Genomic DNA, 27592 nt, shown 5'->3' with positions numbered 1-27592 from the left:
AGTGCATATATATAACATAAATTTTCTATTTTTCAGGTGGACCATGGGAAAAATTCCTGCATGCAAGGACTGTCGGAGACATAGAGCATACTGTATCATGTGAAAACATATTAGATATATAAATGCCATAAATTTAAAAATAATTAGCAATATTAAATTGCCTTAATATAATACAATATAAATAATGTTAGACACATGTTTCATATCAAAATGACCAGAGAGGTAATGTGATCTTACCCGTCTGTGATTGGTATTGCGAACTTATTAATATGAAGAAAATTATGGTAGTTATTACACATTTTAAAGAAATATGTTTAAATGTATAGCTGTATTTGTTTGTCATGCTGCATTTGTTTTGTGCTGTCTGTTTGTAATACTGCCACCCGATGGACAAGGTACGGTGTTGCGACACAGGTATTACAGCCCGGAGATGATTGGCTGTTAAAGAATGCATCTCCTTGGCAACCAGCATTCACAGGGTGAGCCAATCAGAAGGGACAAGCAAAAAGGGCATAAACGAACTAGGTGTTCAATGATTATAAAATAGGAGTAGTGAATGCACAAGGGACACAGTTTTTTTGTGACTTGCTGAGACAAAAGTGTTTTTAATTTTGGCTGCCTGGAAATACATTTCACTTCAGCAAGGAACTGGAAGCTTATCCCTGATCTATGCAATTACTTTCCTTTAAATGAGATGACCTAAAGACCGCTACAAATTGGCTCAAATTGGTAAAGTATAATTCTGATTTTTAAAAAACTTGAAACAAAGCTTATTGGTAAGAACATAGTCAATTTGTATTCAATAGATTTACGGCTAGATTTGGAGTTTTGTCGGTAACGACCCGAAAAGCTAACGCCGGCTTTTTTCTAGCCGCACCATAAAAATAACTCTGGTATTGAGAGTCCACATAAAGGCTGCGTTAGGCTCCAAAAAAGGAGCGTAGAGCATATTTAACGCAGCTTCAACTCTCGATACCAGAGTTGCTTACGCAAGCGGCCAGCCTCAAAAACGTGCTTGTGCACGATTCCCCCATAGAAAACAATGGGGCTGTTTGAGCTGAAAAAAAACCTAACACCTGCAAAAAAGCCGCGTTCAGCTCCTAACGCAGCCCCATTGTTTGCTATGCGGAAACACTTCCTACGTCTGCACCTAACACTCTAACATGTACCCCGAGTCTAAACACCCCTAACCTTACACTTATTAACCCCTAATCTGCCGCCCCCGCTATCACTGACCCCTGCATATTATTATTAACCCCTAATCTGCCGCTCCGTAAACCGCCGCTACTTACATTATCCCTATGTACCCCTAATCTGCTGCCCTAACATCGCCGACCCCTATATTATATTTATTAACCCCTAATCTGCCCCCCACAACGTCGCCTCCACCTGCCTACACTTATTAACCCCTAATCTGCCGAGCGGACCTGAGCGCTACTATAATAAAGTTATTAACCCCTAATCCGCCTCACTAACCCTATAATAAATAGTATTAACCCCTAATCTGCCCTCCCTAACATCGCCGACACCTAACTTCAATTATTAACCCCTAATCTGCCGACTGGAGCTCACCGCTATTCTAATAAATGTATTAACCCCTAAAGCTAAGTCTAACCCTAACACTAACACCCCCCTAAGTTAAATATAATTTACATCTAACGAAATTAAATATCTCTTATTAAATAAATTATTCCTATTTAAAGCTAAATACTTACCTGTAAAATAAATCCTAATATAGCTACAATATAAATTATAATTATATTATAGCTATTTTAGTATTAATATTTATTTTACAGGCAACTTTGTAATTATTTTAACCATGTACAATAGCTATTAAATAGTTAAGAACTATTTAATAGTTACCTAGTTAAAATAATTACAAAATTACCTGTAAAATAAATCCTAACCTAAGTTACAATTAATATTACCACAATTGCGAAGAAATAAGCATTCACAGACCGAGCTAAATCAACACTGTGTATTTATTGTCACATCGAAAAAACGAAGGTTCCACCACTCCACACACATAAGCTACATCCAACGCGTTTCCTGCTGCTAAACAGCACTTCGTCAGGGATACTCACAGCTGTCTGATTGCACCTTTTATTAAGCTCACTACTCATTCTCAAGATTTAAAGGTATACTACCGCTTATATATTTAGCGGCATGTTTGTGACCTATACGTCATTCAGTATGGTGCATCAGTATCACATTACAATATTTAAAATAACAATCTTAAATTTACGAGCACATTGAATCTAAAAATATAGTTAGAGAAATTAACACAAAAGTTGGGAAAAATAGCTAATGCTATATAAACAAATACTTTTGCTGCCTCAGCATTTTATATACCACTGAGCTATTACTTAGGACACAAATATAAGGGCATATTTCAGATATAGGTATAAACATATAAACATATATTCAGGACTAAGCACAATAAAATAATAATCTATTGCAATACCATCGATAGCCTCTAGCAATAGCAGTATTTTGGAAAACTTTTCACCTTTGTCTAATGGTAGTTATGTTTACATATTTATCCTCCTAAAGAGAAAAAATCGAATACTATTAACTATCGATTGCAACTCAGTTACCTATATAAAGTTTTACATCTGAGTTTTCGTTTATGCCCAAAGGACTCCCTGTTTTTAAGGTATAAATCCAATACACTTCTCTCCTATTAAGCGTCTGTGACCTATTACCGCCTGTATTCAGTTTGGGCACATGATCAATACCTTGAAATGAAAATAAAGTATTGATATATTTTAATTCACTTATATCAAAGTTATCATTCCTTCTATGTTGGGCAAAATGTTTCGCCACAGGTGTCTTTGGCACCTCACTCTCAAGGGACAACAGGTGCTCTCTCACTCTATCTTTGAGCATACGTGTCGTTCTACCAGTGTATTGAAAAAAACAGAGTTTGCAAGTGATAAGATACACTATATATCTGGAATTACAGTTAAGGTGGTGGTTCACCATGTACATATTACCCGTTACTGTAGAGTTAAAAGTATCACTCCTAACCAGGTATTTGCATGATTTGCATGGTGTGCCACCACATCTATAGTTCCCATTTTTCTTTTTAAGCCACATTCTATCATCCTTTTTCTCTTTGATAGAAAAATTTCTTTTAAGATTGTTCTCTATAGTTTCTGCTCTCCTTGATACACACCTGATCCCTTTGTCTATGACTGTTTTCAATTTAGGATCATTTCTTAATAGTGGGCTAAATTTCTGAATAATTTTACAAATTTCTGGATATTGTCTACTATATTTAGTGGAAAAAGTTAACTTATCCATATTTCCTAAAGCTTTATCCTGTTTGTTTTTATCCTGCAATAAAGATTTCCTGTCCATGGCCTTAACCCCTTCCATAGTTATTTCTAGATCCCTTTTCTTATAGCCCCTATCCATCAGTCTATTCTTTAATATATTTGCTTGTATAGAGTAATTTTCTTCACTACTACAATTACGTTTTAAGCGCATAAACTGGCCTTTTGGGATCCCCTTTTTCACACTATAGGGATGGCCAGAATCTGCTCTAAGTATGGTATTGCCTGATGTTTTTTTTCTAAATATTTCTGTTGTAATACATCCTTTATCTATATCTCCTTTTATTGTTAAGTCTAGATAATCAACACTATTCTCTGAGCAAAAAAATGTAAACCTCAAATTGTTATTATTGTCATTTAGATATCCCATAAACTGTTCTATAGTTGAATCACCATTCTTCCAGACTATTAGCAAATCATCTATAAATCTAGTATAGAATAAAATACGGTTTTGAAAAGGATTACTAGTAGTAAATATTTTCTTCAATTCAAAATATCCAAGATATAAGTTAGCATACGAGGGGGCGAATTTCGCCCCCATCGCCGTGCCCTGACATTGTACATAAAAGCAGCATTCAAATAGAAAATAGTTATGGGTCAAAAGAAATTGGACAATGTCTACAATATATTCAATAAAGCATGTCTCAAATTTGGTATACATATGTAGCATTTCGTTAAGAGCAGTTAGTCCCTCCCTATGCGGTATACAGGAATATAACGATTCTACGTCTATAGTTAAGAACAGTGATTCACTATCCCATCCTAGATCTTCCACCTTACGTAGTAGGTGTTTCGTATCCCTAAGGTAACCTGGTAAGCTTTTTACTATGGGTTGTAGAAATTCGTCAATCCATCTCCCTAGGTTTTCTCCTATGGTTCCTATTGTGGAGATTATGGGCCTCCCCGGCGGTTTTGATGCGCATTTATGAACTTTAGGGAGATGTTTAAATACAGTTACTGTAGGGCTCTCATTTACTAAGCATTCTGCCTGTGCTTGTGTCAAAAAACCCTGGTGAATGCCTTCATCTAACAATATTTTTAGCTCATTATTAAAACGCTCTGTGGGGTTATATGTTAATTTATGGTATGTATTTTCATCTGATAGTTGCCTTTCAGCTTCCAATACATATGCTTCCCTATCTTGTACCACGATAGTGCCACCCTTGTCAGATTTAGAAATTACTATGTTGGTGTTGTCCCTAATTTCTTTTAGTGCTTTTCTCTCCTGGTGAGACAAATTATCCCTTTTATTCTTTTTTGTGTGTATATCTTTTACTTTTGTGTTGTACAATTGTGTCAATTCTTCTTCCACCACTGCGTGAAATACCTCAATTAAATCCCCTCTTGCATGTATAGGATAGAAACTACTTGTGTGTCCTATTTTTTGTGTAGAGCTTGGAATACTTAAATTATTAGTATCATATCTCAAGCTTTCACTACTTAAGATCCTTAAGCTGTTGGTATCACACAATTCATTAAAAGTTAGTGAATCTATATCTGTGCCCATTATATTACTCTCAACCGTACCCGTATCCACTATCTCATTATCATAAATGGAAGATGGATCCTCATTAAAAAAATGCCTTTTTAAAGTGACCTTTCGCACAAACTTATTGAGGTCAACAATGGTATCAAATAAGTCCATATTTCTTGTTGGAGAGAAACCCATTCCCTTCGAGAGTGCAATCTTCTGTATATTGGTTAATGGGACAGATGATAAATTTATTATACTCTCTAGTTCTGATCCTTCTTTTCTCTCATTGCTCTGGTCAGCCTGCTGGGATATTTCGCCTTCTGATCTTCTTCCTTTTTCTTTTTTATTCTTTTTGGGTCTCCATCTTTTACTTTATGCTCGTGGCCGGACATGTTAGGGGTAATCCCCAAATCCACCAGTGATCTGTGTTCCACTTTTTCTTTAGGTCTTGCTCCTAGAGAATTATCTCTTTCATTATTTTCCTCACTCATGGGTGTAGATGATCTTGGACTATATGCATATGAACTGCCCTCTGCGCTTGAAAAAGTAACTTTTCTTTGTGCTTCCTTTTTATTACTGGACATGTCTCCTTCTGCCTTTTTTCCTTTATTCTTTTTATTCTGATGACTTCTTCTTTTATTCTGCTGAGTATTGGTGTTCCAACTATAAACTATATCTAAGTCATAGTCCTTACAATCTCTTTGATATTTGCCCAATTTTCTTGCGACCACTTCATTATCAATTCTTTCAGTTGTATCTTTCAGTTGTTTCATATAATCTTCAAATCTCTCATCTTCTTTAAGATCATCAATCTGTATTTGTATCTCAGCTAGCTCACATAGAGTGGTTTCTCTTTCCTCTGTTCTTTTCTTTAATAGTTGCTTCATAAGAATCACAGAGCAATCAGTTAGATTCTGATTCCATTCTTTCATAAAAACCACATCCATTTTTTCTGCTGCTGGGTATTTTTTCATTCTGAGGCCTCGTGGTATTTTTTCCTCATTTATATACAGTTGTAAAAATTCAATTTCCCACCATGTCTTTAGTTCCTTAATGGTTAATTTCTCTTTCATAGAAAACAATGTGCTCAGATCTACAGGTGTGTGTTTAGGAGTGGTGTCCCCTTTAATGAGTAAATCAAGTTTTGCTCGTCTATTTACAATTTCTTCCTGATCCATGGCTTCAAAATGTTATCTTATGCACTATGCACTTGACTTGTCACAGTATAATATGCAATTTGAGAATTTCACTTCAAACAAAGACACACTGTTGCAAAAACTGTGTATTTGAGCCATAAGACATGTAATTACTTCCAGCTGTGTGCAACCAAAACAGACTGTTATATTTTTACAAATCGGTTTATAGTCTCGCATGTATTGTTGCCACAACCTAGTTTTCTACAGGAATCAAATTGTTGCAAAGTTCTTACTGGTAACACTCTAATATCTGGGTACATGTAGAGTGTTAACTGTGTATATTTTTTCAACTGAGTGAGTTTTACACATACATTATTGGGTATTATATTTTCTCCTTTGTAGGTGAATATACGTTCAAATAACCTCCAAAACTTTCAGTATTCCAGTATATTATATTGTATCACAGGTAAATGACATGAAAATATATATTGGTGGTCTTGAGCTAACTTTATGCAGTGGTGAAAACATCAACCCAGGTTACTCACGGTTATCCGGCCCCACTATGCGGGTAGTTAGAAAGTGTCCAGGCACTCCTCCTTCTCACCAGACAGCCATTATCCAGTATAGAACTAGTAGCTTAAAAGATCTCCGCGGTGTATCTCACACACCAAAAAGGATCCAATATTACCACAATTGCGAAGAAATAAGCATTCACAGACCGAGCTAAATCAACACTGTGTATTTATTGTCACATCGAAAAAACAAAGGTTCCACCACTCCACACACATAAGCTACATCCAACGCGTTTCCTGCTGCTAAACAGCACTTCGTCAGGGATACTCACAGCTGTCTGATTGCACCTTTTATTAAGCTCACTACTCATTCTCAAGATTTAAAGGTATACTACCGCTTATATATTTAGCGGCATGTTTGTGACCTATACGTCATTCAGTATGGTGCATCAGTATCACATTACAATATTTAAAATAACAATCTTAAATTTACGAGCACATTGAATCTAAAAATATAGTTAGAGAAATTAACACAAAAGTTGGGAAAAATAGCTAATGCTATATAAACAAATACTTTTGCTGCCTCAGCATTTTATATACCACTGAGCTATTACTTAGGACACAAATATAAGGGCATATTTCAGATATAGGTATAAACATATAAACATATATTCAGGACTAAGCACAATAAAATAATAATCTATTGCAATACCATCGATAGCCTCTAGCAATAGCAGTATTTTGGAAAACTTTTCACCTTTGTCTAATGGTAGTTATGTTTACATATTTATCCTCCTAAAGAGAAAAAATCGAATACTATTAACTATCGATTGCAACTCAGTTACCTATATAAAGTTTTACATCTGAGTTTTCGTTTATGCCCAAAGGACTCCCTGTCTTTAAGGTATAAATCCAATACACTTCTCTCCTATTAAGCGCCTGTGACCTATTACCGCCTGTATTCAGTTTGGGCACATGATCAATACCTTGAAATGAAAATAAAGTATTGATATATTTTAATTCACTTATATCAAAGTTATCATTCCTTCTATGTTGGGCAAAATGTTTCGCCACAGGTGTCTTTGGCACCTCACTCTCAAGGGACAACAGGTGCTCTCTCACTCTATCTTTGAGCATACGTGTCGTTCTACCAGTGTATTGAAAAAAACAGAGTTTGCAAGTGATAAGATACACTATATATCTGGAATTACAGTTAAGGTGGTGGTTCACCATGTACATATTACCCGTTACTGTAGAGTTAAAAGTATCACTCCTAACCAGGTATTTGCATGATTTGCATGGTGTGCCACCACATCTATAATTCCCATTTTTCTTTTTAAGCCACATTCTATCATCCTTTTTCTCTTTGATAGAAAAATTTCTTTTAAGATTGTTCTCTATAGTTTCTGCTCTCCTTGATACACACCTGATCCCTTTGTCTATGACTGTTTTCAATTTAGGATCATTTCTTAATAGTGGGCTAAATTTCTGAATAATTTTACAAATTTCTGGATATTGTCTACTATATTTAGTGGAAAAAGTTAACTTATCCATATTTCCTAAAGCTTTATCCTGTTTGTTATTATCCTGCAATAAAGATTTCCTGTCCATGGCCTTAACCCCTTCCATAGTTATTTCTAGATCCCTTTTCTTATAGCCCCTATCCATCAGTCTATTCTTTAATATATTTGCTTGTATAGAGTAATTTTCTTCACTACTACAATTACGTTTTAAGCGCATAAACTGGCCTTTTGGGATCCCCTTTTTCACACTATAGGGATGGCCAGAATCTGCTCTAAGTATGGTATTGCCTGATGTTTTTTTTCTAAATATTTCTGTTGTAATACATCCTTTATCTATATCTCCTTTTATTGTTAAGTCTAGATAATCAACACTATTCTCTGAGCATAAAAATGTAAACCTCAAATTGTTATTATTGTAATTTAGATAAGTTACAATTAAACCTAACACTATACTATCATTAAATTAATTAAATAAAATACCTACAATTACCTACAATTAAACCTAACACTACACTATCAATAAATAAATTAAATACAATTCCTACAAATAACTACAATGAAATAAACTAACTAAAGTACAAAAAATAAAAAAGAACTAAGTTACAAAAAATAAAAAAATATTTACAAACATAAGAAAAATATTACAACAATTTTAAACTAATTACACCTACTCTAAGCCCCATAATAAAATAACAAAGACCCCCAAAATAAAAAATGCCCTACCCTATTCTAAATTACTAAAGTTCAAAGCTCTTTTACCTTACCAGCCCTGAACAGGGCCCTTTGCGGGGCATGCCCCAAGAAGTTCAGAATACCCCCCCCCCCAACATTACAACCCACCACCCACATACCCCTAATCTAACCCAAACCCCCCTTAAATAAACCTAACACTAAGCCCCTGAAGATCATCCTACCTTGTCTTCACCTCACCAGGTATCACCGATCCGTCCTGGCTCCAAAATCTTCATCCAACCCAAGCGGGGGCTGGCGATCCATCATCCGGTTGCTGAAGAGGTCCAGAAGAGGCTCCAAAGTCTTCATCCTATCCGGGAAGAAGAGGCGATCTGGACCGGCAACCATCTTGATCCAAGCGGCATCTTCTATCTTCATCCGATGATGGCCGGCTCCATCCTGAAGACCTCCACCGCGGACCCATCTTCTTCCGGCGACGTCCAACTGAAGAATGACGGTTCCTTTAAGGGACGTCATCCAAGATGGCGTCCCTCGAATTCCGATTGGCTGATAGGATTCTATCAGCCAATCGGAATTAAGGTAGGAATATTCTGATTGGCTGATGGAATCAGCCAATCAGAATCAAGTTCAATCCGATTGGCTGATCCAATCAGCCAATCAGATTGAGCTCGCATTCTATTGTGTTCCTGATCCTGCTTCGCTCTACAAAAGGAAGAGGTTCAACTACTGGAGCCTGGTCATAGGTCCAGGGCGCAGAGCAGACGGCGAGATACCAGCCCAGCAGCGGTGGTTCGTAGAGTCTGCATTACTTATGGTGGCTACGCAGTAGTTATGGTGTCTACGGTGCTGATGATCCTTTGGTGAGCGCTAGGAGCATCCTTTTCTACGGTCCAACTTCCAGCCAGCCTGGAGGCAACCGTAACAGGTGTAGACATAGCTTTTATTTCCCCATAGGAATAAATGGGGCTGCGTTAAGGAGTTTTACGCTGCTTTCTTGCAGGTGCTAGACTTTTTCTCAACCGGCTCTCGCAGTTGATGTCTATGGGGAAATTGTGCACGAGCACGTACGACCAGCTCACCGTCGACTTAAGCAGCGCTGGTATTGGAGTGCGGTAATGAGCAAAATTTTGCTCAACGCTCACTTCTTGCCTTTTAACAATGGGTTTCTGAAAACCCGTAATACCAGCGCTGCATGTAAGTGAGCAGTGAGCAAAAACTGCTTGTTAGCACCGCATAGCCTCTAACGCAAAACTCGTAATCTGGGCCATAGTTCAGAGCCATGTGACTTGCTGACATAGTTCAGAGCCATGTGACTTACTGGCATGGTTCAGAGCCATGTGACTTGCTGACATAGTTCAGAGCAATATGACTTACTGACATAGTTCAGAGCAATATGACTTGCTGACATGGTTCAGAGCCATATGACTTACTGGCATAGTTCAGAGCCATATGACTTACTGACATAGTTCAGAGCCATGTGACTTGCTGACATAGTTCAGAGCCATGTGACTTGCTGACATAGTTCAGAGCCATGTGACTTGCTGACATGTGACATGCTAACATAGTTCAGAGCCATATGACTTGCTGACATAGTTCAGAGCCATGTGACTTGCTGACATAGTTCAGAGCCATATGACTTGCTGACATAGTTCAGAGCCATATGACTTGCTGACATAGTTCAGAGCCATGTGACTTGCTGACATAGTTCAGAGCCATATGACTTGCTGACAAAGTTCAGAGCCATATGACATGCTGACATAGTTCAGAGCCATATGACTTACTGACATAGTTCAGAGCCTAATGACTCGCTGACATAGTTCAGAGCCATATGACTTGCTGACATAGTTCAGAGCCATATGACTTACTGACATAGTTCAGAGCCATATGACTTACTGACATAGTTCAGAGCCATATGACTTACTGACATAGTTCAGAGCCATATGACTTGCTGACAAAGTTCAGAGCCATATAACCCCCGACGATCCACTTACAGTTTTTAAAGTCCGGACATCCAGGCAGCGAGAAGTCTTCATCCAGGTGGTGAGGTCTTCATCCAGGCGGCAAGGTCTTCATACATCCATGCGGCGGCTTCTATCTTCATCCAGGCAGCATCTTCTATCTTCATCCCGGCGGTGCAGAGTGGTTCCATCCTTCAAGACATCCAGCATGGAGTGTCCTCTTCATACGGTCATCGCCATACACTGAATCTTCAATGCAAGGGAGTCGTTTCAAATTGGCGTCCCTTACATTCCCATTGGCTGATTTGATCAGCCAATAGGATGAGAGCTACTGAAATCCTATTGGCTGTTCAAATCAGCCAATAAGATAAGAGCTACTGAAATTCTATTGGCTATTCAAATCAGCCAATAGAATTTCAGTTGATGTCTATGGGGGAAGCGTACATGAGCACCTCAAAGCAGCCCTTGGATTTTGTGAGGTATGGAGCTCATCGCAACCATATTGCACACAAGGAGGCTTTTAAAAAACTTGTAAAGGCTGCACTATGGAGAGTGAAAAAAAATGCTTTTGTTGCGTTTGTTTTGCACCCTCCATAGCGCAAAACATGTAATCTAGGTGAGTATTAGGTTTGAAATACTATTTTGAATTTGAATGTTGCATAAGAATTCAAATGTAGCATTCAAATTCGAATATTACATTTAGTAAACACAGTTGTAGACTAGAAATACTATTATGAATTTGAAGGTCACATTCAAATTCGAATATTAGATTTATAAAACACACGGCTAGATTACGAGTCTTGCATTAGCCTTAAAAAGCAGCGTTGAGAGGTCCCAACACTGCTTTTTAATGCCCGCTGGTATTACAAGTCTTGCAGGTACAGGTGTACCGCTCACTTTTTTGGCCAGACTCGAAAATACCGCAAATCCACTTACATCAATTGCGTATCCACTTTAGTTTTACGCCGTAGCATAAAACTAAAGTGCTAAAAAGTACACTAACAAACATAAACTACCTATTAACCCCTAAACCGAGGCCCCCCCACATCGCAAACACTAAAATAAAAATTTTAACCCCTAATCTGCTGAACCGGACATCGCCGCCACTATAATAAATATATTAACCCCTAAAATGCCACACTCCTGCATCGCAAACACTAGTTAAATATTATTAACCCCTAATCTGCCTGCCCTAACATCGCCAACACCTTCCTACATTTATTAACACCTAATCTGCCACCCCCCAACGTCGCCGCCAGCATAATAAAGTTATTAACCCCTAAACCTAAGTCTAACCCTAAACCTAACAGCCCCTAACTTAAATATAATTTTAATAAATCTAAATAAAATTACTATCATTAACTAAATTATTCCTATTTAAAACTAAATACTTGCCTGTAAAATAAACCCTAAGATAGCTACAATATAACTAATAATTACATTGTATCTAGTTTAGGGTTTATTTTTATTTTACAGGCAACTTTGTATTTATTTTAACTAGGTACAAGAGTTATTAAATAGTTATTAACTATTTAATAACTACCTAGCTAAAATAAAGACAAATTTACCTGTAAAATAAAACCTAACCTAAGTTACAATTACACCTAACACTACACTATAATTAAATTAATTACCTAAACTAAATACAATTAATTACAATCTAAAAAAATTATCTAAAGTACGAAAAAAAACACTAAATTACAGAAAATAATAAAATAATTACAAGAATTTTAAACTAATTACACCTAATCTAATCCCCCTTATAAAATAAAAAAGCCCCCCCAAAATAATTAAAAGCCCTACCCTATACTAAATTACAAATATCCCTTAAAAGGGCCTTTTGCGGGGCATTGCCCCAAAGTAATCAGCTGCCTTCAATTCTGATTGGCTGATAGAATTCTATCAGCCAATCGGAATTAAGGTAGAAAAAATCCTATTGGCTGATGCAATCAGCCAATAGGATTGAAGATTAGTCCTATTGGCTGATCCAATCAGCCAATAGGATTGAGCTGGCATTCTATTGGCTGATTGGATCAACAAATAGAATGAAAGCTCAATCCTATTGGCTGATTGCATCAGCCATCAGGATTTTTTCTACCTTAATTCTGATTGGCTGATAGAATTCTATCAGCCAATTGGAATAAAGGGACGCCATCTTGGATGACGTCATTTAAAGGAACCTTCATTCTTCAGTTGGACGTCATTTGAAGAGGATGCTCCACGTCGGATGTCTTGAAGATGGAGCCGCTCCGTGCCGGATAGATGAAGATAGAAGATGTCGCCTAGATGAAGACTTCTGCCCATCTGGAGGACCTCTTCTTCCCGACTTGGATGAAGACTTCTGCCCGTCTGGAGGACCACTTCGCCCGGCTTCGTTGAGGACTTCGGTCTGGTTGGGTGAAGACCTCTCAAGGTAGGGTGATCTTCAAGGTGTTAGTGTTAGGTTTTATTAAGGGGGTATTGGGTGGGTTTTAGAGTAGAGTTGGGTGTGTGGGTGGTGGGTTTTAATTTTGGGGTAGGGTATTGTACTTTTTTTTACAGGTAAAAGAGATGATTACGTTGGGGCAATGCCCTGCAAAAGGCCCTTTTAAGGGCTATTTGTAATTTAGTATAGGGTAGGGCTTTTTATTATTTTGGGGGGCTTTTTTATTTTATTAGGGGGATTAGATTAGGTGTAATTAGTTTAAAAAACTTGTAATTATTTTATTATTTTCTGTAATTTAGTGGGGTTTTTTCGTACTTTAGATAATTGTATTTAATTGTATTTAGTTTAGGGAATTTATTTAATTATAGTGTAGTGTTGTAGGTGTAATTGTAACGTAGGTTAGGTTTTATTTTATTTTTATATTTGTCTTTATTTTAACTAGGAAGTTATTAAATAGTTAATAACTATTTAATAACTATTCTACCTAGTAAAAATAAATACAAAGTTGCCTGTAAAATAAAAATAAACCCTAAGATAGCTACAACGTAACTATTAGTTATATTGTAGCTAGCTTAGGGTTTATTTTACAGGTAAGTATTTCGTTTTAAATAGGAATAATTGAGTTAATTGTAGTTATTTTATTTAGATTTATTTAAATAATTTTTAAGTTAGGGGGTGTTAGGGTTAGGGTTCGACTTAGGTTTAGGGGTTAATATGTTTATTATAGTGGCGGCGACATTGGGGGCGGCAGATTAGGGGTTAATAAGTATAATGTAGACGGCAGCGGTGTCCGGAGCGGCAGATTAGGGATTAATAATATAATGTAGGTGTTGGCGATGTCGGGGGCGGCGGATTAGGGGTTAATAAGTGCACGATTAGGGGTGTTTAGACTCAGGGTTCATTTTAGGGTGTTAGGTGTAGACATAAAAAGTATTTCCCAATAGGAATAAATGGGGCTGCGTTAAGAGCTGAACGCTGCTTTTTTGCAGGTGTCAGGTTTTTTTTCAGCCGACTCTCCCCCATTGATTCCTATGGGGAAATCGTGCACGAGCACGTTTTTCCAGCTCACCGCTACCGTAAGCAGAGTTGTGGAGCAAAATTTTGCTCTCTGCTCACTTTTCTGCGGCTAACGCCGGGTTTCTTAAGACCCATAATACCAGCGCTGTACTGCTCGTTAGCACCGCACCCCTGTTACCGCAAAACTCGTAATCTAGGTGAATGTATTAGACTAGAAATACTATTTCAAATTCGAATGTGACATTCAAATTCGAATGTAGCATTCAAATTCGAAAATTACATTTATTAAACCCAGTTGTAGACTAGAAATACTATTTCGAATTTGAATGTTACATTTAAAAATTTAATGAATACGGAGCTAAATATTCTATTATTCGAACAAAAACTTTGAATTTTAATAAAAAATGTGAAAACGAAAATTCGAAAATAGAATGTTAGAATGTTATACAAACATTCGAAATTTGATTTGAACGAACGAATGTATCAAAATTCTTTTAAATTTTGAATTTTTAGAAACATTCGCTAATATGACTTGCTGACATGTGACACGCTGATATAGTTCAGAGCCATATGACAACATGCTGATAAAGTTCAGAGCCATATGACTTGCGGACATAGTTCAGAGCCATATGACTTACTGACATAGTTCAGAGCCATATGACTTGCTGACATAGTTCAGAGCCATATGACTTGCTGACATAGTTCAGAGACTAATGACTTGCTGACATAGTTCAGAGCCATATGACTTACTGACATAGTTCAGAGATATATGACTTGCTGACATAGTTCAGAGCCATATGACTTACTGACATAGTTCAGAGCCATATGACTTAATGACATAGTTCAGAGCCATATGACTTAATGACATAGTTCAGAGCCATATGACTTACTGACATAGTTCAGAGCCATATGACTTAATGACATAGTTCAGAGCCATATGACTTACTGACATAGTTCAGAGCCATATGACTTCATGACATGTGACACGCTGACATAATTAAGAGCCATGCAACTTACTGACATAGTTCAGAGCCTAATGACTTGATGACATAGTTCAGAGCCTAATGACATGCTGACATAGTTCAGAGCCATATGACTTACTGACATAGTTCAGAGCCATATGACTTACTGACATAGTTCAGAGCCATATGACCTACTGACATAGTTCAGAGCCATATGACTTACTGACATAGTTCAGAGCCATATGACTTGCTGACATAGTTCAGAGCCATACAACTTGCTGACATAGTTCAGAGCCATATGACTTACTGACATAGTTCAGAGCCATACGACTTGCTGACATAGTTCAGAGCCATATGACATGCTGACATGTGACATGCTGACATAATTAAGAGCCATGTGACATGCTGTCATAGTTTAGAGCCATATGACATGCTGACATAAATCAGAGCCATGTGACATGCTGACATAGTTCAGAGCCATGTGACTTGCTGACATAGTTCAGAGCCATATGACATGCTGACATAGTTCAGAGCCATATGACTTGCTGACATAGTTCAGAGCCATGTGACTTGCTGACATAGTTCAGAGCCATGTGACTTGCTGACATAGTTCAGAGCCATATGACTTGCTGACATAGTTCAGAGCCATTTGACTTGCTGACATAGTTCAGAGCCATGTGACTTGCTGACATAGTTCAGAGCCATATGACATGCTGACATAGTTCAGAGCCTAATGACATGCTGACATAGTTCAGAGCCATATGACATGCTGACATAGTTCAGAGACTAATGACTTGCTGACATAGTTCAGAGCCATATGACTTGCTGACATAGTTCAGAGCCATATGACATGCTGACATGTGACATGCTGACATAATTAAGAGCCATGTGACATGCTGACATAGTTCAGAGCCATATGACTTGCTGACATAGTTCAGAGCCATATGACATGCTGACATAGTTCAGAGCCATATGACTTGCTGACATAGTTCAGAGCCATATGACTTGCTGACATAGTTCAGAGCCATATGACTTGCTGACATAGTTCAGAGCCATGTGACATGCTGACATAGTTCAGAGCCATGTGACTTGCTGACATAGTTCAGAGCCATATGACATGCTGACATAGTTCAGAGCCTAATGACATGCTGACATAGTTCAGAGCCATATAACTTACTGACATAAATCAGAGCCATATGACATGCTGACATAGTTCAGAGCCATATGACTTGCTGACATAGTTCAGAGCCATATGACTTGCTGACATAGTTCAGAGCCATATGACATGCTGACATAGTTCAGAGCCATATGACTTGCTGACATAGTTCAGAGCCATTTGACTTGCTGACATAGTTCAGAGCCATATGACTTGCTGACATAGTTCAGAGCCATATGACATGCTGACATAGTTCAGAGCCATATGACTTGCTGACATAAATCAGAGCCATATGACTTGCTGACATAGTTCAGAGCCATACGACTTGCTGACATAGTTCAGAGCCATATGACTTGCTGACATAGTTCAGAGCCATATGACATGCTGACATAGTTCAGAGCCTAATGACTTGATGACATGTGACATGCTGACATAATTAAGAGCCATGTGATTGGAGTCTCTGAAACAGTATCTGAAAGAGAGTTAATTCATTTTGCTTCAAACCAACTGCCCTCCTTATTAAACATCAATGAGCCAACATGTACATTTACAGTAGAAAGAGCCCATAGGTTAGGCAGGGTAAGAGATCAAGAGGATGATAAGAGTAGACCTAGACCAATTATTATCAAATACCTGAACTTTCAAGAAAAGGTCAAGATTATGCAAGCTTATAGGGCACAAAAAATAGTCCTCTTCCAAAATAAGAAAATATTAATTTTCCAAGATTTTGCATTTGAAACAGCTAGTAAGAGGAAGCTATGTGCCCCCATCTGCTCACGCCTGATCCAGGAAGGCAGGATAGTTAGGCTACTATATCCAGCCAGAATCAGTATACAGACTAAAGAAGGTTTTAGGATTTTTGATAATCCTCAGGACCTAGAGGACTTCTTGAGAACAGAGCAAAGGTAAAAGTGATCAGATGGGGGATACAAGCTCTGTATCATGGGTAGTCATGCTGAGTAAAAAGTGGAATAGGAGAAGGGAGGAGGAAGGAAATATATTTCTAGGTGCAGAAATGCGGTCAAGTAAGAAGCTAAATATTATAAGTAGGGGTCAATATAGGAAGGTCAGGTGTACGTGTGAATGGGACTCTTCTCTTTCCTCTTTTTTTTTTTTTTTCTCTCTCTCCTTTTTCTTTCTCTCCTTTCTTCCCCCCCCCCCCCCCCTTCTCTTAGTTTTCTTATGTCTCTCCCTAGAAGTAGGAAAGAAGCATAAGATATGACGGAATCATGTAAATTTGGATCATGGAACGTGGGAGGGTTTACCTCCCCGGTCAAAAGGAAAGCAATATTACAACACTTTAATAAACTTAAAATTGATATTGGCTTCTTACAAGAGACTCATTTAAATGAGTCAGAAAGTCAAAAACTTAAATGGGGATGGGTGGGCAAAGTTATCTATTCGGCAGGAGTACAGAGAAAAAGAGGGGTAGCTATAATTTTCAGGAAATCATTAAAATATAAAATTCTGAAACAAGAAATTGATCAACAAGGGAGATTTATTATACTAGAGGTAGAACTAGGCTTAAAAAGATTCGTGTTATGCAATGTTTATGGTCCAAATGCAAAAAAAACCGAGTTCTGGGAACCTCTCCAAAACAAATTATTGGAATATAATCAAAACATAATACTAGGAGGAGACCTGAATCTGGTAGCATCTAGCATCCTAGATAGAAATCGGAGGGGGAAAGAGGCTATATCAGGCTGTAAGGATACAAAATTTTTTAAAAAATTCTGCTTCAATTTAGGCTTATTAGATATCTGGAGGAATATCTATCCAGACAGTAAAGAATATACGTGTTTATCTAAAGCGTATAAATCTTTTTCACGAATCGATATGTTCCTAATTAGTGACAAATTGTTTTCTCTGGCAAAAAAAGTCGAAATCTTGCCTATCACAATTTCGGATCACGCCCCTATTACTATTTCTATGTCAATCTTGAATCCCAAACTAGGGAACCACAGATTATATTTTCCAACATATTTTTATAATAATTTAAAATTTCGAGGCTTTTTGCTAGAGAAATGGAATCTTTATTATAATGAGAATAGAGGATCAGTATTGAATACAGAATCTTTATGGCAAGCTTTCAAAGCTGTGATAAGGGGAGAAATTCTGGCTTATATGATAAAAGTCAAAAGGAAAAATGACGCTTATTGGATCCAACTTTCTAAGCAGATTATTAACAAATTTCAAAAATATGTTGCAGATAACAGTCAAGAGAACTGGCGAAACTATCTGGAAGCCAAAAAACAAAGGGACAATTGGCATATATCAAAAGAAATTCAGCACGAGCTGAAAAGAAATAGCAATTACATGCAGTTCGGTAATAAGATAGGGAAATTCTTAGCCAGATTGGTAAGTACTAGGAAAACTAATAGTATCATATCAATAATAAAAACTAAACACAAAACTTGCACTCTCCCTCATGATATTTTAGAGGAATTTACGCACTACTTTAAACAACTATATCAGGCTCAACCTATAGATAAAATAAAAAAAGATCTCTTTTGGGACAGGATTAAAATACCTCAAATAGCCAAGGATGACCTGGATCTCCTCAACTCTCCAATTAAGGAAGAGGAGATTAAAAACTCTATTATGAAACTGAAGCTAAACAAAGCGCCAGGTCCGGATGATCTTCCTGGAGAATTATACAAAATTCTTGCAGATTCGATCACCCCCATTCTATGTGAGCTTTTTAATGGTTTCCTACAAGATAATCAAATACCTTCTAAATATTTTACAGAATCTAGAATAATCTTAATCTATAAACAAGGTAAAAATAAAGAATTAATGGAGTCTTATAGACCCATCTCTTTGCTAAATGTGGATTACAAAATCCTAACCCACATCTTAGCAGACAGATTTCAAAAAGTGATTAGCGAATTGGTCCATCCTGACCAAACCGGCTTTATTAAAGGAAGGACACTTATTAAAAATCTCAGGAAACTAGAGATAGCAATTAATTATTGTGAACAAAAAAAAGAAAGGGGAGAAAAGCTCACAGAAGACGCTGCAATTATTTCGATTGATACACAGAAAGCGTTCAATACGCTACTCTGGGATCATATGCTGACAACTATTAATAAGTTTGGTATCTGGGGTAAATTCTCCCATATTATTGCCTTACTTTACTCTAATCCAGGGGCGAGTCTAAGTGTTAACTCCTTAACCTCAGAACAATTTAGGCTCCAGCGAGGAACGAGACAAGGATGTCCGCTATCCCCGTTGCTTTTTAACCTAGCGCTAGAGCCTCTGGCAATATTGTTTAGACAAGAATTGCTAGGGATAAATATCGAAGGACACAGAATAACTCAAGCCATATATGCCGATGATCTGCTTATCTTTGCTCAAAATCTCCAATATAATCTGCCTATAATTATGGAAGCTTTAGAATCTTTCCAGGCTTTTTCCGGCTTTGCAATTAATAAAGAAAAATCGGAACTTATGTGGCTTATTAAACTAAAAAGTTCTCCAGAAATCCCTTTTAAAGTAACCAAAGATCACATTACATATCTAGGGATAAAATTTGCATCTAACTCTAAGAGTTGGTATAAGTTAAATTTTGTACCAGCTATCGCATCACTCCAGGCAGATTTAGAAAGATGGAAGAACCTGCCCCTATCTCTTATGGGTCGAATACATTTAATAAAAATGATTTCTCTCCCCAAATTTTTATACATTTTTCAGGCCCTCCCACTCCTATTACTGAGGAAAGACTGTCAGTTAATCAATAAACTAATATCGCAATTTATTTGGTGCAAAAAAAAATCGAGGATAGCGTTGAAACGTTTGAGTGCCAGGAAAGAGGCTGCAGGCATGGCTCTTCCCGATTTTGAGATGTATAATATAGCTTCCAATCTAAAATTTGTTTGGGACTGGTTTTCTGAGAAAGGACATTTCTCCTTGCTTGAAATTGAAGGAGCCCTAGTAGCACCTTATGCCCTTAAAGCATTAACACACATGCCCTTAAAACTAATTCCTATAGAAACAAGGGGGATGCTTATTATAGACCAACCAATACGGGCCTGGCGTCAATTCTGTGCTAAAATTGGGATAAGCCATCGAGGTTCAGCTTTCCTCTCAATTAAAGGTAACCCTGAATTCGAGGTAGGCTATGACTCAGCTAGATTTAATGCCTGGTCAGATCTAGGGATCAACTACATCGCACAGTTACTCAAAAAAGAAGATAATTCGATTAAAACTTTTAATGAATGTAAATCTGAATTTAACATACCAAATCGCCTATTCTTTTCTTACTTACAATTATGTCACTATGCTGATCAGTGTAGGAAAATAGAGGCAATAGAATGGGACAATGATATATTAAGGCAGATAACTAGTATGTTTCAAGCAGGAAATTATTCTATCACGCACTCTTATTATGCTCTACTCACCTCTCAAGAACAAAGCAATAAAAGATATTTGGAACTTAAATGGGACATAGCAGGTGACAACTTACAAGATTCAGATTTATTTAAGAACTCTGGAGATAGGGTAGCAAAGGCAATGAGAGGGGAATATTTTAAAGAACAACAGTTAAAGATCTGGTATCAATGTTATTATACACCCAGTTGGCAGGCTCGGTGGGATAAAAAACATGAGAATATAGTTTGTAGTAAGTGCAAGTACCTTGCAGCAGATATGTTCCATCTTTTCTGGTCCTGTCCTGTAATTCAAAGATTTTGGGGGAAAATCTCATTTTGGGTCACTAAAATCTTAAATCAACACTTTCAAGTAAGTAAGCATGCAGTCTTTTTCCTAGCAAACCAGGAAGAAGTTGGTCCTAGCCATTTATTAATAAATACAATGATACTGCTCGGTAGGAAACTGGTATTAAAATATTGGCAGTCTAATAAAGAACCCAAATTTTCTGAATTTAAAAATGGGATAACATACCAAATGTTTCTAGAACAAGCCTCAGTACAGGCACAGATAGATAATAATATCAGGCTCTTTTTAAACAAATGGGGGATTTTTATTAAATCTTTGGATCAGGAAACCCAAAAATTGATCTTGCAGCCATTTAAGAACTCTCTTTTCTTATTGGAAGCTAACCTTAGAGGTGAGTGGCTGCTTGCGTGAAAGATTATGGTGGAAACTGGTAGGGGAGAGGGGGGGGGGGGTTGTGTGCCCTTTTTTTTTTTTTTTTTTTTCTTTCTTCTTCTTTTCTTTTTCTTCTTTTCTCTCTCTTCTTTGTGTGTGTGTTAGATAGGATCTAGAGTATATAGCATTAATGGAGATCATAGTTTTGGTAGGGTTTTATGCATTAAGAAAAATTGCCAGGTCAGAGCCGTCTTTTTCTTTTCTCGAGTGGTTAGGTGAATATCTCCACCCACTTAAGGTGCCTTTTTATTTCTAAGCGAGATTGTATTCTGTTTTGTATTAACGTTTATTTTTGGAAGTATTTTGTCATCTGCTTTTTTTTGTTGGAATCACCTATTGTTAACTGTTTATTTTCTTGGCAAAATAAAAAGATATAAAAAAAAAAAAAAAAAAAAGAGCCATGTGACATGCTGACATAGTTCAGAGCCATGTGACATGCTGACATAGTTCAGAGCCATATGACATGCTGACATAGTTCAGAGCCATATGACATGCTGACATAGTTCAGAGCCATATGACTTACTGACATAGTTCAGAGCCATATGACTTGCTGACATAGTTAAGAGCCATATGACTTACTGACATAGTTCACAGCCATATGACTTACTGACATAGTTCAGAGCCATATGACATGCTGACATAGTTCACAGCCATATGACTTACTGACATAGTTCAGAGCCATATGACTTGCTGACATAGTTCACAGCCATATGACTTACTGACATAGTTCAGAGCCATATGACTTGCTGACATAGTTCAGAGCCATATGACATGCTGACATAGTTCAGAGCCTAATGACTTGATGACATGTGACATGCTGACATAATTAAGAGCCATGTGACATGCTGTCATAGTTCAGAGCCATATGACATGCTGACATAAATCAGAGCCATATGACTTACTGACATAGTTCAGAGCCATATGACATGCTGACATAGTTCAGAGCCTAATGACTTGATGACATGTGACATGCTGACATAATTAAGAGCCATGTGACATGCTGTCATAGTTCAGAGCCATATGACATGCTGACATAAATCAGAGCCATATGACTTACTGACATAAATCAGAGCCATATGACTTGCTGACATAAATCAGAGCCATATGACTTACTGACATAGTTCAGAGCCTAATGACTTGCTGACATAGTTCAGAGCCTAATGACTTGCTGACATAGTTCAGAGCCATATGACTTGCTGACATAGTTCAGAGCCATATGACTTACTGACATAGTTCAGAGCCATATGACTTACTGACATAGTTCAGAGCCATATGACTTACTGACATAGTTCAGAGCCATATGACTTACTGACATAGTTCAGAGCCATATAACTTACTGACATAGTTCAGAGCCATATAACTTACTGACATAGTTCAGAGCCATACGACTTGCTGACATAGTTCAGAGCCATATGACTTGTTGACATAGTTCAGAGCCATATGACTTACTGACATAGTTCAGAGCCATACGACTTGCTGACATAGTTCAGAGCCATATGACTTGCTGACATAGTTCAGAGCCATACGACTTGCTGACATAGTTCAGAGCCATATGAATTGCTGACATAGTTCAGAGCCATATGAATTGCTGACATAGTTCAGAGCTATATGACACACTGACATAATTCAGAGCCATATTACTTGCTGACATAGTTCAGAGCCATACAACTTGCTGACATAGTTCAGAGTCATATGACTTGCTGACATAATTCAGAGCCATATGACTTACTGACATAGTTCAGAGCCATATGACTTGCTGACATAGTTCAGAGACATAAGACTTGCTGACATAGTTCAGAGGCATATGGCATGCTGGCATAGTTCAGAGACATATGACTTACTGACATAGTTCAGAGACTAATGACTTGCTGACATAGTTCAGAGCCATATGACTTACTGACATAGTTCAGAGACTAATGACTCGCTGACATAGTTCAGAGCCATATGACTTGCTGACATAAACCAGAGCCATATGACTTACTGACATAGTTCACAGCCATATGACTTGCTGACATAGTTTAGAGCCATATGACTTACTGACATAGTTCACAGCCATATGACTTGCTGACATAGTTTAGAGCCATATGACTTGCTGACATAGTTTAGAGCCATATGACTTACTGACATAGTTCAGAGCAATAGGACTTGCTGACATAGTTCAGAGCTACAGTGGGGCAAAAAAGTATTTAGTCAGCCACCAATTGTGCAAGTTCCCCCACTTAAGAAGATGAGAGGCCTGTAATTTTCATCATAGGTATACCTCAACTATGAGAGACAAAATGTGGAAACAAATCCAGACAATCACATTGATTTGGAAAGAATTTATTTGCATATTATGGTGGAAAATAAGTATTTGTTCACCTACAAGATTTCTGGCTCTCACAGACCTGTATCTTCTTCTTTCAGAGGCTCCTCTGTCCTCCACTCATTACCTGTATTAATGGCACCTGTTTGAATTTGTTAGCAGTATAAAAGACACCTGTCCACAACCTCAAACAGTCACACTCCAAACTCCACTATGGTGAAGACCAAAGAGCTGTCGAAGGACACCAGAAACAAAATTGTAGACCTGCACCAGGCTGGGAAGACTAAATCTGCAATAGCCAAGCAGCTTGGTGTGAAGAAATCAACTGTGGGAGCAATAATTAGAAAATGGAAGACATACAAGACCACTGATAATCTCCCTCGATCTGGGGCTCCATGCAAGATCTCACCACGTGGGGTCAAAATGATCACAAGAACGGTGAGCAAACATCCCAGAACCACAAGGGGGGACCTAGTGAATGACACAAAGGCTTCCATCATTAACACACTACGCCACCAGGGACTCAGATCCTGCAGTGCCAGACGTGTCCCCCTGCTTAAGCCAGTACATGTCCGGGCCCAACTGAAGTATGCTAGAGAGCATTTGGATGATCCAGAAGCAGATTGGGAGAATGTCAAATGGTCAGATGAAACCAAAGTAGAACTGTTTGGTAGAAACACAACTCGTCGTGTTTGGAGGAGAGAGAATGCTGAGTTGCAACCAAAGAACACCATACCTACTCTCACTGTGAAGCATGGGGGTGGCAACATCATGCTTTGGGGCTGTTTCTCTGCAAAGGGAACAGGACGACTGATCCGTGTACATGAAAGAATGAATGGGGCCCTGTATCGTGAGATTTTGAGTGCAAACCTCCTTCCATTAGCAAAGGCATTGAAGATAAAATGTGGCTGGGTCTTTCAGCATGACAATGATCCCAAACACACCGCCCGGGCAATGAAGGAGTGGCTACGTAAAAAGCATTTCAAGGTCCTGGAGTGGCCTAGCCAGTCTCCAGATCTCAACCCCATAGAAAACCTTTGGAGGGAGTTGAAAGTCTGTGTTGCCTAGCGACAGCCCCAAAACATCACTGCTCTAGAGGAGATCTGCATGCAGGAATGGGCCAACATACCAGCAACAGTGTGTGACAACCTTGTGAAGACTTACAGAAAACGTTTGACCTCTGTCATTGCCAACAAAGGATATATAAGAAAGTATTGAGATGAACTTTTTTTTTTTATTATTATTTATTTAAAGAGCCAAAAGTGTTATTAGTTGTACAAATTACAATAGTCAAAACGCTGCGCAGGGCATCATCTTAAGTGGATTCAAATGACATAACAGAGAAAAATACATAATGAAGACAACAAACTTATACAAAAAAGAAACATTTTTTCTCCACTTTCACATGACCTTGAGCCTTATAAAGTAAATGTTGCAAATCCTGCATTAAACACTTATGGCATATTTTTATTGTAAGCAAAGAAGAAAAAGAGAAAAAAAAAAAGGAACCCCTCTCTCTTCCCCATGTCATCAGGAAGGGCTTTGTCCTCATTGCTTTAGTTCAAAAGACAGGCTATTATGAGTCTCTATAGCCCCTTATCCAATCTACAGGAAAATCACCTAGTAATACTAGGTCACTGAAGCTATCTGAGCTTAGAAATGGTGATAAAATAGTTTTTTGAATGCCTTCCGAAAATATCTTAATTATTGGTAGCCATTTCAATAAAAACTTCCTAACTTCCCTTTCACCTACTTCTCTCAGATGAAAAGATTCAAAAATTATTTGCATCTGAATTTCTTTGATAAATAATGAGAAACCCGGTATTCTTCTGGCTTTCCAATTCGTTAGTATTAAATGTCTAACAAGTAGGATAATTACATTTAAGCTTTTTTTTTTGCAAAGAAGTTTCACAGCTAGTGTGTTCAAGGAGGAAGATAGTATCTGCATTGAAATGGACGTTTGCTCCATATAATCTATTGAACCAGAAAGCAAGCTTTTGCCAGAATTGATCGATCTTAGGACAAGATACAAACATATGTAATGTATCTGCATTAATGTAAAGACAACGGGGACATGAAAAAGTTAAATTAGGATATATTTTAGACATTTTCTGAGGAGTATAATAAAAGTTATGCAGTAATTTCATATGACTCTCTTTCCAGCTCATTGGTATTTGGAGTTTATTGACTAGTTTACAACTATTTCTTATTTTATCTTGATCAATCCTTGGGGTTATTAATCTCCATTTCTCAGTGAGGCTTTCTAACAAGGAATCACTTTGTTTAGCCAACATGATACTATAAAATAAAGAAATAGAGGGTGCTTTAATATTAGAAATAATAATGGTGGATCTCAGCACAGACTATGCTACTGTCTCACGGCCATTCCAGTTCTTAGCTTTAATGAAATGTTAGAATTGCATATAAGGATAGAGGTTGTTATTTGGTAAATCAAACTGGGATTTTAAAATGTCAAACGATCTAATTTGTCCATCTTCTGTAAAAAATTGATGTACTTCCTTAAGACCCTTATTAGCCCATCTTCTAAAGGTTTTCTGATAGATCCCAGTAGAGAACTCTGGGTTGCCCAATAAAGGGAGATAGTTTGAAAAGGAGTAATCTGCCCCTACAGAGATACAAATAGTTTGCCATGCAGATATTACATTCTTAACTGAAATTAACCTCTTAATGTTGCTAGGAAGCTCTTTCAAATTTATATGCAATAAAGCTTTAAGGGACAAGGGAGAAACTATAAAATTCTCCATTTCTTTTGACGAAAACCAATCAGTTTCTGCCATCCAATCTGCCGCAATTTTCCCTAATGCGGCAATATTATAATACTTAATATCAGGTAATGCTAAACCTGCCGTTTCCCGGGGAAGCATCAACTTCCTCAAGGCAATACGTGATTTTTTTTTACCCTGCCAAATAAATTGCGAAAATTTTGCATGTAATTTACTTAAGTCAGTTTTAAACAATAATAAGGGTAAATTTTGCAGACTGAAAAGCAAGCGAGGAAAAATAATTGTCTTAATAAGATTTACTTTAGCTGTAATTGATAACGGAAATGAGGCCCACGATTTCAAATCTGATTCAATTTTCTGTAGTAGAGGGTGAAAATTCAACCCATACCATTTTTCTGGGTTTCTGTGTAAATAAATTCCTAAATATCTTAATGTTTCAACTTCCTTAAACAGAGTATTATTTATCTTATTCTTAGATTTGTGAATCCACATCAATTCACTTTTATGAAAATTTACTTTGTAACCAGAAAATGAACTGAAAAGTTTCAAGGAATCCAATATTATGGGAATAGATATGGATGTATTTTGAAGAAAGATTAACAGATCGTCAGCATACAGTAAGGTCTTTAAAGAAGTATTCCCGAAATTGAGCCCTTCCATCACATCCCTTAACCATATAGCAAGGGGTTCGAGTGCCAAATTAAAAAGTAGGGGGGATAGGGGGCAGCCTTGCCTAGTACCTTTTTGCAATCTTATACCAGGCATTAAAGTATCGTTTATCAATAGATAAGAAATAGGAGAATGGTATAAATTACAAATAAAGTGAAAGAAATGTTTTTTAAAACCAAATTTTTCCAATGTCTGAAAGAGGTAATCCCATTCTATTGAGTCGAATGCCAATGTTGAGGGCAATATCATGTTTAAAATATTTACTAACATCTTTATTTAGACTCCAGATATAATCGATTAGGGTAACAATTTTTCGTATATTTTTCGATAAGTTTCTAGAAGCCATAAATCCAGTTTGATCATGGTGTATGATTTGGTCAAGGCATTTCATTAATCTAGCCGCAAGGATAGAAGTTAAAATCTTGTAATCTGCGTTTAGTACTGATATGGGTCTAAATGAGGCTGGATCTTCTGGGTCTTTGTCTTTTTTAGGAATTAATGAAATATACGCGGCCGTAAAAAATTCAGAGAATGGGTTAAAACACAAAAAGTAACTATTAAAAAGTTTTTC

This window comes from Bombina bombina, chromosome 6, assembly GCF_027579735.1.
Source record: "Bombina bombina isolate aBomBom1 chromosome 6, aBomBom1.pri, whole genome shotgun sequence".
NCBI classification, from domain to species: Eukaryota; Metazoa; Chordata; class Amphibia; order Anura; family Bombinatoridae; genus Bombina; species Bombina bombina.
The sequence above is the reverse complement of the archived record's forward strand: the minus strand, read 5'-3'. Positions refer to the sequence as shown.